Here is a 16,422-nt window from a genome sequence, read left to right on the forward strand (position 1 = left end):
ATCAAGATGTGAGCTTATTTTATTGGCCTTCATTTGTGTGAATTGAAGTAATTCCAAATTAATCAACTTTTGCAAGTAACAAAATTAATTTTGCTTAAATCCTTCATTAATTAGTGTGAACTTGTTGTGCTTAGGGTTTATAGTTTTGACTAACTCAAATTATTTAGTTTAATCTTTTGGTCGGCAAGTATTAATCTATCTAAGTCGATAAAAAAAATTGAAGACATGAATTTTGCTAACATATTGACTAGGTCCTAGGGTTTTTTTTTTTTTTTTCTACTTTTCAATTAGAAAGATAAAAAAAATAGAAAATACATGTCATGTTTGTCATTTTTCAAAATAAATTGAATAAAATTAGATAACAAAAAATATTTTCAATGGCGAATGCGGCCCCGCCATTGAAAATCGAAAGCAGTCACTGCAGCAAGCTTGCTTCTTCCTCTCTTCCTTCTCTCTACAAAAACCCACTCTCCGAGAGTCTCCCGTCGATGCCGCATTCGCCACCGTGAACCGCCGTGCCCATTCCTCCCCCCTCACACACACACATTCGCCACCGTGAACCGCCGTGCCCATTCCTCCCCCCTCACACACACACACACACACACACACACACACACACACACACACACACACACACACACACACACACACACACACACACACACACCGTGAACCGCCGTGCCCATTCCTCCCCCCTCACACACACACACACACACACACACACACACACACACACACACACACACCAAATGCCGACTGCCAGTCTCTCCGCCCCTGCTCCCACTCTCTCCTTCTCCGCTTCCAAAACCCTCCAACCATCCCAATCCCCAAAATCGTTAGCCCTGAACCCAGTCTTGAACCGACCCGTTCCTACCCCTCTCGCCGGGTTGTGCTCCGTGTCCGCTCAGCCGTCGCAATTGAGAAGGAGACGCCCGAAAACGAGCGACCGGAGACTTTCCTCCGGTCCTCTGATATGGGTTCTAGGGTTTAGGGTCATTATAATGGGTCAGAGTTCTAATTTGGTCATTATAAACGTTCCTCGTTCTTTAGAGCCTTTATTTGAACAAACACCAAAGCCGCTCTCAGTTTGTTCACGCTAGTTGCAGCCAAGACAGGGATCGCAGGGAGGAAGAGGATCCAAGAATTCCCGACGCCCTTCCGTCTCATTTTGTAGCTTCATAGATTTGAAGGTTACTCTCAGATCCTTCAGTTCTCAACCTCCCAAACCTCGAGACGTCGTTTCGTCTTCGATGAGGTTCTGCTACCGGACGACGAATTCTTCACTGCCATCATACAGGTCCGTGTCTCTATCTCTCCCTCTCTTACTGCTCCATTTGTCAAACCGAGTGCTATGACTCTGTCTCTAGCTACTAGAACCATGTGATGTTCTGTCTTCTTATCTGTATTTTTTTGGTTATTAAATTCTTCGCAGCAGGCTCCCACGCCATAATCTGGTCCTCTTGTTTGTCTGAGGCTCTGAAGAGAATTCAGTTCTTCTTTAGAAGATAGTTTCAGCTAACTAGGTGTCTTACCTGTTCGAAATAAGCGAGCTTTCGTGAGTATTGATCTTTTTTGTTGGTTCTTCTATGATTAAGGGGACAAAAAAGAAAAAAGAAAAAAAACACCTAGGTTGATGTTGGTTTTCCAATCTGAAGTCATGAGTCTTGGTTGTCATCCTATTCTCTTGTGGACGATAATTTTGCTGTGCTGACAATGGATAATGTTTTTCATTGTTACAAACCGTGCCCTCATAAACTCAAAACTCTATACAAGTCAAGTATTTAAAGTTGCACAAGGTCCGAGTTTATGTCTGAAACTATGGAATCTTTTTTGTTGTTCTAGGTCAAGGAATGATACATGAAATGGAAGGGTTTGCTCTTTTATTTCTTCTTTGATGTTCGGCTGAAATCTGGAATGCATATTTTGCAATATGCAAGATGAAACAACTGATCACTTTTTCCATCATTCCTTTCGATTTTACTATCTTGTGAACAAATTTGCCTATCAGAAAGTAGTGTGCCTGCATCCCATGGTGAATTTTGTGAATTGTTGAGTGAGAAAGTCTCACATTGATGAATAGAAAGAAAAGTTAATGGGTTGTAAGATTGAGCAATAAGCCTCTTAAGTGACTAGTCATTTTGGGATAAAATTGAGCTCAACCCAGCAGTAATATCAGAGCAGGATATGTGCATGGGCCAAGGCTGAGGCTTAGGTTATTTGTGTATTATGGGCTCCATGATATGGGGGTTTGTGCCCGCCTCTCAAGCCTGTTATGTACTAGCCTGGTCATGAGAGGAAGTGTTGATTGGGAAAATGTCCCACATTGAGAAATGGGAAGAAAAGTTTCCTAAGTGGGTAGTCATTTGGGGATGGAACCGGACTCAACCTAACATGAACAAACACTACATTTGCTCATTTCAAAAGCTTGAAAAACTCTATAAAAACTGTTTTGGATGCAATTCCTTGGAATCTCTGGAAAGAAGAGAAGTGGGGAACATTTCAAGTCAATCAAGCTCCACTGAAACTGTAAATGGAATAGTTTATTTGGTTCTCTTTTCGACAGGCAAGATAATGATCCAGGGGCGAGCTCTTTTCACATCTAATTCTTTCCTCTACAAGAAGAACCTTAAAGCCTACTTCTTCTTGGGTCCCTCAACCTTCTAATTGCTTCAACATTAAACTTGATGACGGTTCTAAAAGTAATCTAGCACAGCAGGTTGTCAAGGCATTCCTGGAGATCAATCTCCTTAGCGTTTTTTTATGCAGGATGGCTCTGGATTTATTGATTCATATGAAGTGGAGGGTCGATCCCTCCTTCAAGAAATCAAGATTTAATGTTGAAGCAATTAGAAGGTTGTCAAGACATTCCTGGAGATCAATCTCCTTAGCTTTTTTTATGCAGGATGGCTCTGGATATATTGATTCATATGAAGTGGAGGGTCGATCCCTCCTTCAAGAAATCAAGATTTTTAAAGTTTTTCATTAAGTTCTCTTCTAGTGGAAAGGTTTTTCAATAGAAATAAGTGGATGAAAGGAAAGTTCCCATGGAGGCTTGAGCACAGGTAACCTTTGACCTCTCTAAGAAGATTGCTGTAGCTGACTCCATAGCTAATTTTTCTTGCAAAAGAAGGAGTAGCTAGGCAACACCTTGTTGTCATCTCATCCGCCTTGTTATGACTTCCTGAATCTTCAGATAGGGCCTTTTGCATCTCCTTTAATAAACAACTTTTAAAAGGAGAAGAGAAAAAAAAGTCATAGCCTTGGTAAACATTGCGGATTTTTTTTTTTTTTAAATAGAATTTTTTTTGGATCTTCTTTTCCAATTCACAGTTTGTTATTTTACTTCTTCACTTTCTAAAGAGATTTTTAGTTTTGTTCAGATGGCCACAGTAGCAGGAAAAGATTCGATGTCTACTTTATCTTTCATGGGGCTTGCCTTGGAGCAGGTGGTATAGTTACTATCATGAATTTTAAAAAGTAATATAGTTATAATTTTCAGCTTAATAATGCTGCATTACAGGCATTAGGAATGTACTTGTATATACTGAAACAATTCGTTTTTTCAGAGTCTTAGTCTAACTTTGGTTGTTTGTTGACTCAACCAAGCTTTTCTTTCTTTTTTTTTTAAATAAATTATGATTCTGCTGGTTTAGTGTTGGGCAATCAGTTCTATCAATTAGGGAAAGTCAAGCTTATTTTTTCAATTTTAAGCATACACATTTGTTTTGAAATGTATTCATGGAAGTTTACTTGTACATGGTGAATAAATTCCAGTTCTTCAAGACTTCTCAACTTCTGAGGTTGTAGGAATTGGTGAACAAATCTCAAAGTTTTTTTTTTTTTTTTTTTGCGGAATCTCCATAACTTTTTAATTTTTCTTATTTATTCTTATTTTAGCAGGCAAAATTTGCCTTGGAGAATCTTGAAGTCCCAGTTGGGTATGTTTAATTTAACTGCATATCTCATACAGTGTTTCTCATTGTGCATACTGCTGTAAGAGGAAATATTTATCCATCAAATTGAATGGGAAGTTTTCATGTTTTGTCGATTCTCAAATTGTAAATTAATTTTGAACTGCTTTTTTTTTTTTCTTTTGGCTTGGAAGTAAGAGAAGAAAATTTTTTTTTTTGGTGTCAAGTGATCCTTGATCTGAGTTTTGGAAAAGGCAGACATATCTGAAGTTCTAATATGTCATCATTGGTGTTTTTTGTACTGAAGTGCAAATCTTCATAACAGACTGATGCCTAGCTCTGAAAGTCTTCTTTTGGAATGGCTAATTGCCTTGACAATGATTCTGAGCTAGTTTCTTGAGAAACCGTGTAAGATTATACAGATATGGCCTCGTGGGATTTTATCGAATGTTGCCCCCACTCTGTTAATAGTGACTCAGATTTGTCGATCACATTTTGAATTACAGATAATCTTCTGCATACCCCAGTATTCTGTTCCTTTTCTGTGATTGTTGTAGTTCTCATTGCTCTTTTCTTTTTTTTGTTAATAGTTTGTTCAACAACTACAACCTTCGTATGTAGTAGCCATTTTTGTTTGCCTTTTGTGGGCTGTTAGAACTTTTTTATCTCTATTGAGGAGGATCTATTATGTCTATGGTTGGGTTGAGTCCAATTTCATCCTAAAATGATTAGCCGCTTAGGAGGCTTATTGCTCAACCTTAGAACCCAATAACTTTTATTAACACTTTTCAATGGAGGAACTTTTCTCACTCAGTGCTCCTCCTCACATCTAGGTTTACACATAATGGGTTTGCAACGAAGACACAAACTCTCAACAGGGTACACAATACACAAACTCTCACCTTATGGAGCTTACAATACAAATAATCTGATTTGACAACATACAGATAACCTAGAGAGCACATATTGGCCTGAACCAACACATACATCCTGCTTTCATACCATTGTTGGGTTGAGCCCAATTCCATCCCAAAATGACTTAAGAGGCCTATTGCTCAACCTTTTTTCCTATTAACTTTTCTTAACACTTTTGAATGTAAGATTTTTTTCCGACTCAACATCTATGAAGATCCACTACTAAATGTCTCTTTCCCATTTTAGCCATTCTTAGAACATCTCAAGTCCTGATGATATATTTCCTCACGAAATTTTCTCTTTACAAGGAATATGTAGTTAATAACAGACAACTGATTTGAGGACAGTAATTCCATCATACGATCTAATTTCTAAATTTCTTCCGAATATGTTGCAATTGTTCTCCCAGTTGATAGTTAAATCAACCTCAATTGATGCTTATAGTGCCAATGGACAGTGAACATTCTTACCGGATATTCCATTAGTATTTGTTGAATTTAAAGAATCAGAACTTCCATGGTGCTGCAGAGAGAAAGGAGTTGTTATGGTCCTAGAGTGGTTAAGTACCTATGTCTTTCGCTCCTAACAGACCAGTCTTTTGGGTAGTATTGGCTAGTTGCTTAACATTTGGTATCAGAGCAGGCGCTACGTCCCGACTTTGAATCCCTGCGATTACACGGCACAGGTGGACCGCACGCCCCTAGTGTGACGCCGGCAGGGATTATGGGATCCCTCCACCGGCAAGCGTTGTTATGTTATTGCCGCCGTGGTCGTCGGCTCGGGAGGGCGGGGTGTACTGTTATGGTCCTAGGGTGGTTAAGTACCTATGTCTTCCGCTCCTAACAGGCCGGTCTTTGTTCTTTATTTATGTGCAGATCTCATTGCAAGCTTACCAACATAACTAAGTATATGAATGCCACAAGAACCAGAGCGTAGGGAAGGCCCAGCTATGGCCATTTCCCCATCCTAGACTGTTGGAAATCTCCATCAATATCTTTTATTATGGTGCCTTGCTTTATGATGACCTCTGCTTTGCTGGAACCTAACATGCAGCAGCCCATCCTGCAGCAGAATTTTCTTCCCTCTTAAATATCTGCGCAGTTGTATGCTTAGGACAAAATGTTTTTTCATATAAGCAAACATAATATAAGCCACACAGTATGATATGGTGAATTGGGTGTAAATATAAGCTGAGAACTGCCTGAAGTATTTCCATTTTCGGAGAGTTTTTGGGAGGTGGTCCAAGGAGTTTCAACTTCATAATGCTACTCCTTTTCTTGTGTACTCATAGTAGGCCAAAGAGGCTTTGACGCGTTATTTTGAAGCCTTTTTCTGTGTGTCGAAATCCCTAGCATTGGACAAACCCAGTGAAATATCACAATAACAGGATCATGATCTGTTCATTTCGTGACAGGAGGAATCCTATTAAATCTCATGACATTAGATTGATTCAGACATATGAACCCCTTTGAGAAATGAAGGTGCCGAGAAACTTCAATCTGACAAATGAGTTCATTCACAGAACAAGCACAAGAGACAAGCAATGTGATTTTTAGCTTTAGATGGTTCAATCTGTGCATATTCAAGTCAAAACTAGAGTTTTAATTACCATGAAGAATACTCACATGGAAGTGTCCACATATTGACACACGAACCAATTCTTTGACTTTGAAATGCGTAGGTGGAACTGAAGGAAAGGTCCAAAGGCATTAATGATAGCTTGTTCATATTGAAGGTGCCGTTGGGCATCAACTACTTGAGAAAGTGATATTGCATTATAAATATGGAAGAGTGATCTCTTCTTTCTCTGCAATGCTAAGTACAGAGATGAGACAATTTTTTTCACTTCTCTACCTCCTATGTCTTGTGCTCCTCATTTTAGCCTTACTCCTGACGGAGGCCATGATCTTCACAGGTATGTATAACCCATTTATATCATTCAAAAATATTTGAACCAAGCTAGAACTTTTTGTCTTTGAGGCATATGATAATACTATTTTCTCCTCCTCCTCCCTTTTCTTCTTTTTGGTTTTCTTTCATGAGATGGATAGATTTTAAGATTTTAGTGTCTGTGTTTGTCTCCTGTGTAGGACCAAAAGGTTTGGAGCCACGCCGATTGTTGCGGTCATCACCGGAAGGCCCGACGCCCCCTATCACAAATGTCGGCAACCCCACCAGCCCCTAGCAATTGGTTTTCTTGCTTTATATAAGACTTTTGAGTTTGAGTCTTGTAATCACATCAGAATCAGATGTTAAAATGGTGTTTTTGAACTACACTAAGTGAAGGGTTTTCTGGATTTTTTTTCTGGGGTGACTCGTGTCTTTAATCAGCTACTGCTTTTTGTGCTTAGTGAGAAAGGTTGATGAACCAATAAGTGACTTTTGATCTGCAGGCACTTTAGGTTCATGGTCACAATTTGGGACTGATACAGATGGCTGGAAAAAAGTCACTTGATGTTGGTCATATGCATTAATCTAATTCGAAAGGTCAGTAATGGCTTGGGTGACAAATTAACGGATTAGGTCTAATGAATCAAGAGGGAAGACTAATAGGAAATAGAAGGAACAGGGTCTGCCCCTAACCCCATCCATCATCTCCCAAATCAACATTCAACTAAGACCAATGAAGATCCACCATTGTTTTTATATTTTAATGTCAATGTTGAGATTTCAATAAAAGAATGAGGAACCAAAGAAATACTTAAAATCTCTTTTTACTGCCAGAAAGTAGAATATCAAAAACTACAAAGTGGTCCAATCCACCTTTACTTCTTTTTCTCTTTTTTAGTCCTTCATCAATGTCAATCATTTTCACCAAAGTTAACAGCTTCTGTGTAATATGGCTATCCTAACTGAGCAATTAGAAGCACTTTGGAAATAGTCGACCTGTGCTTTCAATTCCTCTTCAAGCCTAAACGATGAGAACCTCCCACCATTTAACCGATCTAAGAGAGTAATATTTTCTTGCCTAAGAGAATTGATTTCAACTTTATAGTGCTCTTATCTCTTTCCGAAGATTTTGTTCCACTCCAGTTGCAATTAACCAACCCAACAAAATTTTGTGTGGATCGTGTGCTCATTTCTTCAAGTAGTCCTTGTTGCAACCCCGCAATCGTCTTCTCTTGTTCATTGCAGTTCCTTTGTGATCTTGCAACAGCTTTATGCAAATTCTTAATTTCATTTTCCTTTTCTTTATATCTTCGAGCAATGTTGTTTCTATCAGACTGCACATCTTTAAAATGGTCAGTTCCATTACCGTTTCTCTTAATCTCTGTGCTCTTACAATTGGAACTTTTCGAGCTTGAAGGACCATTCACGTGATCTTCTATCCAATTACTTTTTCCAACTGGCCTGCAATTCATTCTTCTCCTTCGCGAACCTCTTTGTTCTTGAATCAAGTTCATGTTTTGCATGCTTAAGTGCTTTTCCTGCATAGCCTCTCTGTGACTTTGTATTTGACTCAGAAACCAAGTTACGCATCTCGTATGTGATGTTAACATTTGGCACCTTCCCCTTTCAAGCTGTTTAGACAAACCCGCTGCCCCTTTCTTTGCAATTCCATGTCTACTTCCACTGCTTCTGTCAAGTGCGAAATTCATAGTGTATACATTCTGGATCATCCCCACTAAACATATTCTGTTCTTCAAGTGTTGAATTCACCTTAATAAGATACCTTTCTGTTGCTCCATAATGTGCATCTGACGATCAAGAACTGTGTTGGGGGAATTCATTTGAGTGAGTTAAAGGGTGAATCTCTGAATTCTCCTCATAGATGTCTTCCACAGCGGTAGAAGTTTCAGTATTGAAACCTTGAGATTTAAAGGCACACTTCTGAGGAAAATTTTCAGTTAATCTTTCAATTATGCTCCTGGCAAGCCTTTGAGAGGATGAACCTCGTCTCTTGCCTGATCCCTGGAATGTTGAAGATAAGCATCTCCAACTTCCACATCTGAATGGGACTTCAAATGCTAACTAGTCTCTTTGGGAGGTTGGTTCACCAGACTGAACCGGTTGTGGATACCTTGAACAAGGAAGTAATCTGTTCTCCATTGGAAGATCATCCTGTCCAGAAAGCATGGAGTTCAATTGGGAAGTTTCAGTTTTGGGTCTGGTAATTATTTCTGGTTGTTCTCCATCAAGTCCAACAAGTTGGTGTGACAGGAGGTTTCTCCCAGTTGACCCTGTGTGATGGTGGAGCTGGATTGCTGCTTCCATTACTTGACCCAGAAGATCGAAAGGAAAATATCTTTCTAAGATCTTGAAAAATCTCTACTAAACTCTTTGCTTGAATAGAGGCTGGGTAGAACTGCCAACAGGAACTGTACAAGGATCAGAGAAGAGTAAATGAGAAACAACCAATATGTGACAGATGAGCATCACATGTACATCTTTTAGAATAATATTCAAAATTCATATTTGTGACAGTCTACAGAAATATGGCTTTCTCTTATCATTCAGTACCTGATTCAAATTCATGAAGAGAACATTTATAGAAGCAGTATACATAGCCAAGGAACTGTTCTTTATATGAATTGTGTTTTAGAGAGAGATCCCTTTAAAACCAAAAACATGATATGAGAAACAGAGAGGGGAATCAAAAGCAAGTCTACAAGAAAATAAGACCAATCAAAGATGAAAAGAAAAAAAACTCCTGTCACATAAATTGTATTTCAGAAAAAAAAAAAATACTGAACCTTATACAGACCAGAAAAACTGGAAAACAGATTCTGAAAGTAAGAGAAAACCATATTTTTCGTTAAGATAAATATGAAGGAACGCTTGACAACAAGAAAAGCAGCAGAAGAAAGAGAATTTCATGCCAGTATACGGTACAGAAGAGAACCAAACAAAGCACCAAAAAACCGAAGAGAAGACGAAAGAGAGTATCTTATCATCCTCGCACTGTCGCACACGACAGGCTCCGGAAACTCGCCTGTTTTATAAACATCAAATCAACTGCCTCGTACAATAAAATCTGATAGTGGAAATTTTCCATTTACAATAAAAAAAAAAAAAAAAAATCGAACAGACTGAGCAATGATTTTCGCTATGGAGTTTGCCGTCGTTTGAAATTGAAACGAATGCAAATATCAGTGCGTTCGAAAGCGATACAAACGTCCGCAACTCAAACAACCCAATGGATCAGTGCTCCAAGCATAGTAGTTATGGAAGGATTTTCGCAAGAATTTTAGTTGATTTTCTGGTGAAGACGAAGAAGAAGAGCCAGTTAAGGCGGGTATTCTTTTAAAAAGTGAATTTATATCCTCTAATTGTAGTACATATTATAGGCACTTTGGGCACCTAAAAGGTGTTATTTAAAATATAATCTAATTATACAATATTTTAAATTAAAAAAATTAAAATATATTTGGATATTTGATATTTGACTTGATTTAAAAAAGAAAATAAATATACAAACACAACAAAAGGCCCTTGCATACATGACTTAAAATGCAACAAGAAAAAATCATATCTCGAATTAGGCAAAATGAAGGGCATAATAAAAAAATTATATTCATGATAATGCATTGACACTAATGAAGAAGTATCAATCCTTTTCACTAGTTTGTTATTTTGTCCCCCTACGTATTTACCCGTTTATTTATCTATTTACAGGTAATCGAGTAAACAAATGGAGTAACATACATTATAATTGAAACGGGTAACAAAAAATAATTAAAACAACCCTTTTTTTCCTCATTTTAGTTTACTTGTTTACAACCCTAATTTCTTCAGAGTTATTTCTTCAACAAAATAAGAGTAATTTTTTTGTTATCATAATACACCCTAAGATGACGTCAATTGCTCCCTCATGTGGCCAACCTCATATGAACTTTCAATCCAATGAAAAAGCCAAACAAACTCATGTCCTTTATGGTTCTTTTATGCATACCAAATGGGTCACTCATAGCATTCAAGATCCTCCACACTTAATACTTTCTTTTAAATAAGGATTGAGTATGTAATTATGCTAAATCTCCCCATCATAATTAGCATTGGCATCACTCTATAAAAGAAGATTTTCACATTGTAGGGAGATTATTTTAGACTTGCTCCCCTTCTTTGCAGAATTTCATGCCCCAATCCCCCCTTTAAATGTTCCACAAAACATTTGGGCAAGAGAGTGATTAAAAGAGTTGTATAATTTTGACCATATTAATTCACAATTAAACTTCTAGTTAGTTTCAAATATTTCTTTTTAAAATTTTTTTTTTATTTTAGAAGACGTTTTGGCTTAAATTTTTTTGGAGTAGAAACTAAAATCACATTAGGGGTTGTTAACTTTACCTGATTAAGTAAGTATTCAACCGAACTTATATAAGACCAGAGATAATAGAATACATAACAACATATCTTACTCTTATAATATTTTTATCTAATTTTGATTGTTGAGATAAGTATATGCATAAAATAGATTTATCTTAAATTACAGATCCAATAATTTATTTAATAAAAATTTCACTACATAATTCAACTATATGGTCAATGTGACTTCATACTGTATAATTTTAAGAGTATAAGCTCATTCTAACTTTAAAAGCGTTGTTACAAGTTTATCTGCAACTATTGTAATGTATAATGTATTTATAGCGTAAATAATCGAGTGCCTAAATTTTTTATGTTGTATTTGGACCTTAAGTGTATCAAGCATGACTCTTCAACTTCCAAGTTGACTCGTGACTAGGGTGGGTTGGACCAGATTTTGGACAAGGTGAGTTGAGTCATAGAGAGAGAAACTCTACTTTTTTGTTCTAGCCAAAGCCTTTCCAACTCACCGCGAACCCGGTCACTAAATTGTTAAGTCCAAATTCGACTTAATTTTTTGTCACAGTAGAAAACCATAGTATCAAGCCATACCATATGTCTCACGCTAAAAAATTTAAAACAAATAAAAATTATATTGATAGTTTCAAGTTTCTAGGTGTATAAGGTGATGTGTGGACTCATATAATGTTTCCTAGGTTGATACAACAAGAAACCATCAAAGAAAAGGATTGACTTTTGGAAGAAAAAAAAAAAAAAAGCAAGTGATCCCAAACCCTTCAACCAAGATTCACCAAAGAGTAGGATAGAGCGATCTTTGAACCATTAATTTCTCCACAAGTAAATGAATTGAAAACTGAGGAATATGAGCACCACAAGTGATACTATACTTGGAGAGGATATGTCAAATACCAGGCTCTAGACTTTGCCACCACTACACACAAGCCCCAAATTTTTTACTTTTTTTTTTTTTTTCATGATCAATATTGTTTTGGGTGCTTAAGAAATTTAATACAAAATATATATTTAATGTGGTTATTATTGACTGTATTATTCGGTATTATATTTACCTGAATATACGATGCATAGTCGATACGAAAAGACCATGTTTAGAGTTTCCTGTAAAGGTTTTTTCTAATTAATTTTGGATACCCAAAAATCTAATACATTATGTATAATTTATGTGGTAAAGATACTGTAGTTTAATACAGTCTGTATCCTAAGTGAGAAGAAAAGAAGAAGAATTTCGTTGATTCTTATTTCTTACAGTTACTTTCAAGCAAGCTCTCCATCCCAAATAAATAATCTACGGACTTGAATGAAAGCTAGCAGCAAAATTTCAACAAACCCATCACCATTCATCACCAAAGGAAGCATATTAGTCATTGTAAAGTAATAAAAAACGGAAGGGAAATCAGGTTCAGACAAGCTCACCTTACCTTCAACTGAACTGAAATCTGCTCGAGTTGAAAGAAGAGAAAGCCTTGATCAAGTTCAGACAGAAGAGGAAAGGCAGATGTTTCACCAAACAGATAAGGTATGCAAGCCGGAAGCAGCTGGCAGAAAGAAGGCCGCGACTTCGGGGTCAGTTCGTGAGGCAGGTGGCTGATGGTAGTAATCTTAGTCTCAATGGGTGCTCTGCTGCTGCTGATGATGATTCTGACACTGATGAAGATGTTGATGAAAATGAGGATGAGGCTTCAGAGTTTTGAAGTTTGGTTTTGGATGGCATTTTTCATCTTCTGCTTATAATTTGGTTATGTTTTGGAGGTTTACATAGGTCTCAAGTTTTATACTTGTATCTTGACATCACTGGTGTTAATGTAGTGTCTGCACCATAATATCATCTCCCTGGGTGGCTTTTCTCATATATGAATCAATAGAGGACTGTTATGACAATTTTGAGGCTGAAGCATCTCGTTTGCAGTAATATCTGGTATGTTTATTCAATTTCTTCCAACAATGTGTAAACTTATCAATTAATTGCTTTTTGAGGTACACTGACTAAATGCAAATTGAGCAAAGACTGCATCTGTACCATGTCTTGCAGCTATGAAATCTTTGAAATGCTCTTATTGCTATTTCATATACCTTTCACCAAATAATCCTAACAAAAGAAAAAAATTCAACATATTTAGTTTGAGCAGTTTCTGTTGAATTATTTGCAATTTAGAGGACACTTGTGTTCTGCATTGCTCATTTGTAGTCGTATAGTTGTTGTTTTTTCGAAATGGTGAAGCTTTTATTCAAATGTTATAAAAACAAAAATTGCTCCCCTTTAACTGATAGTTGCTGTAGTTGTACATTTCTAAAACATTTGTTCTATCAAATTCTTTTTATGATGCTGCTGTCATATAAACCTAAGGCTGCAATACCTTTGTTCAAGGCTCTATAGTAAATGTAGAGTACCAAACTTGTCCTTCTTCTTCTTCTTCTATAATAGCACCGGTATGCCATAGGCTGATTTGGATGATTGGATGAAATCGACATCAAGCAGCTCCTCAACCGCTTCCAAAACTCTTCAAGCTATGCAAGAGCCGTCAGTCGTGGAGATCAGCATGGTAGCCTTACCTTCTCTCAGCTAATGCACCCCCACCCCCCCCCCCCCCCCCCTCTTTTTTTTTTTTTTTTTGAATGAAGTGATAATTTATTAAAGAGAAAACCAAAACAAACCAGAAATTAGAGGAGCTCTCCCTCTACAACAAGGGATTGGAGGGAGGCTCCGTTTTTAGCAAGAGAATCAGCAAGCGATTTGCTGAATCTCTGGATATGAGTCCAATAACATTGAAGGGGGGAAACGATGTCAAAAGTTTTATGAAGTACATTTTTGTGCTTTGTAGTGTCTTGAGTAAGGAGGACGCAAGCGTGGCTTTGGAGTTATTTAGGCCACGACGAAGATGAAGGTTCTAATTTGTCGAGGAGGGGGGGGGGGGGGGGGGGGGGGGGGGGACCAAACAGAAGCAATTATTGCATTAGGCTGAGAGCTGACCGGGAGGATAGGGAGCAAAGGATGTGGAATGAGGCCCCAGATCACACCAACAGTGAGTCCAGAATTTCAGGCAGTTACCATTCCCGATGAATAAGCGAATTCCCTTATCAAAGAGATCAAGGAGAGGGAAGAAAGTTCTCCAGAGGGGGGAGAGGTTTAGGTGTCTGCCCCAAGCAGTCCACCAGGTAGAATTTCATTTAAGATTGGTGGCAATCGTCGGCCTCCAGATAGTAGTGGGTGAAGCATTGAATTTCCAAAGCCGTTTCATAGTGAAAGCTTTGTTCACACAGTGAGTAAATGCTAAGACCCCCTCTATCCTTAGGTTTGCAAATATCGCTCCACTTAACTAAATGATATTTAAAGTCAGCACAACACCCCTTTATAGGAATCTTTGCTCAAGGTCGCCAATTTTCTGACAGATTGCCATCGGAAGTGAAGGAAGGACAAGTAATAATTAGGAATGCAAGAGGCAAGAATTGATGAGGATTAGCCTTCCTGCTTTGGACAAAATCTACCTCTCCAAGAAGCAAACTGCTGGTCAAGTTTTTCCAAAACAGGGTCCCATATGGCCATGGGGTCTACCTTCAAAGGGGGAAGACCCAGATAAGAGGTGGGCAGAGAGCTGATCCGGCAATTCAGGTAAGTAGGCATATCATGGAGCAGCGCCGAGTTGATGTGATATCCAATGAGAGATCTCTTCCTCCAATTGATTTTCTGTCCAGAGGTCTCAAAGAGATTGCTTAATGCCTTGAGGTGTTTAATTTGATCCATTGTACCAACTCCAAAAATCATTGTGTGATCGGCAAATTGGAGTAAAGGGCTGTTGAAGGCAGGCTGGGAGGCAACGGGTGCAAGCCAATGGGGCTGGTGAGTGGTGTAGATCAATGTTGAGCGATACTCAGCCACAATATTGAATAGGAGGGAGATAAAGGGTCCCTTTGACGTAGCCCCCTAGAACTTTTGAACTAACCACATGCAATACCATTGAGCAATAGAAAGAAGGACATGGAGGAGATACAACTCCTAATCCAAAAACGCCATTTATCTCCAAAGCTCATCGAATTGAGAAGATCATCCAGCAGATTCCAATTCACCCAGTCAAAGGCTTTCTCCAAGTCAATTTTGAGTGCAATCCTGTGTTCGCCAACGATCTTGAAATGGTTGAGGATTGCATAGGTGGCCATTGTAGTATCAAGGATAGATATTCCTTTGATAAAGGCACATTGGCCAGGATGAATAATCAAAGGAAGAGCAGGTTTGAGGCGATGAGAGAGAATACGGGCGATGATTTTATAGCTACTGGAGATGAGGTTGATGGGTCTAAAATTAGTGGGATGCTCTACAGAGTCCTTAGGGATTGAGACAATGAAGGCGGCACCCAAATTTTTGAAAGAGTCCTTGATGGTAGAAGGAATTGACCATGGAGGAGATGTCATCATTGATGATCGGCCAGCAGTGACGAAAGAAATCTCCATTATATCCATCTGGGCCTGACGCACGATCCAAAGGCATGCTTAGAGTGGCACGTTCAATCTCCAAGGCGGAGGAAGGGAGCTCCAAGAGATTAGCGATATTGTTGGAGATAGAGGGATATTGAAGATTATGGATCTTGGGGCGACAAGGCCAATCATCTCTATATAAATCTGCAAAGAAATCAAGAAAGTTGTTAGTAATAACAATTCGGTCAGAGGTGACCACCTCATTGAGGCAGAGGGAGGTGATGCGGTTCATTCTCCGCCTAGAGGAAGCCACGGCATGAAAAAACTTGGTGTTGCCATCTCCATCCAAGAGCCATTTGAAATGAGCTCTTTGCTTCCAATGAATTCGGTCAAGGTGGTTGAGAGAAAGAACATGAGGAGAGAAAAACTTGAGATTGGAGAGCGAGACGATCTAAGAATTCCTAAGTTGAGAGAGGTTGTGCATCCTCTTCAATCTTGTCTAATTCAGCAATTTTAGCAATCGCATCAGCCATTGAAGCAGTGGAGGCGGCACGACGGGATGTAACCCAGCTCCCCGAGTACCCTTTCATAGCCTTGAGTTTCAGAGGCAAGTGCCATTCATGAACAAAGGTGTTTGATGGAAGATTTCAGTGGCGAGAGTAGACTGTCTAGAATTCTTCATCTACTAGCTAGGAATTTTCGAAACGGAAAGGTTTGGGGCCCCATTGCCCCATCTTGATTTTTTCCCAAATAAAGGGATTTCATCAAGTTCACAACCATCAATACTATTAGCGAAATTTTTTCGTTGAAGAGTATATTCTTGGATAGGGTGGGGATTTGTCATTACAAAAACGTACAGTGTTGAAATCGCCCGTGAAGAACCAGGCAATCAGCCAAATTTGGG

The 16,422-nt window shown here is 38.5% G+C and overlaps 1 long non-coding RNA gene and 1 pseudogene across 1 annotated transcript; one reads left to right on the forward strand and one right to left on the reverse strand.

The window, feature by feature from the left end:
• The first annotated feature begins 518 nt into the window (after positions 1-518).
• Positions 519-7,132, forward strand: LOC137943230 (uncharacterized). Its single transcript, XR_011110604.1, has 3 exons — positions 519-1,297; positions 6,508-6,741; positions 6,917-7,132. It is a non-coding gene; the product is annotated as an uncharacterized lncRNA (long non-coding RNA).
• Positions 7,133-7,646: 514 nt separating this feature from the next.
• Positions 7,647-8,306, reverse strand: LOC137938840 (uncharacterized; annotated as a pseudogene).
• Between the last annotated feature and the right edge of the window lie 8,116 nt (positions 8,307-16,422).

This window comes from Aristolochia californica, unplaced genomic scaffold, assembly GCF_029961685.1.
Source record: "Aristolochia californica isolate CCGP_79_NKW_82.1479 unplaced genomic scaffold, dmAriCali1.0.hap1 SCAF_10, whole genome shotgun sequence".
Taxonomy (NCBI): domain Eukaryota; kingdom Viridiplantae; phylum Streptophyta; class Magnoliopsida; order Piperales; family Aristolochiaceae; genus Aristolochia; species Aristolochia californica.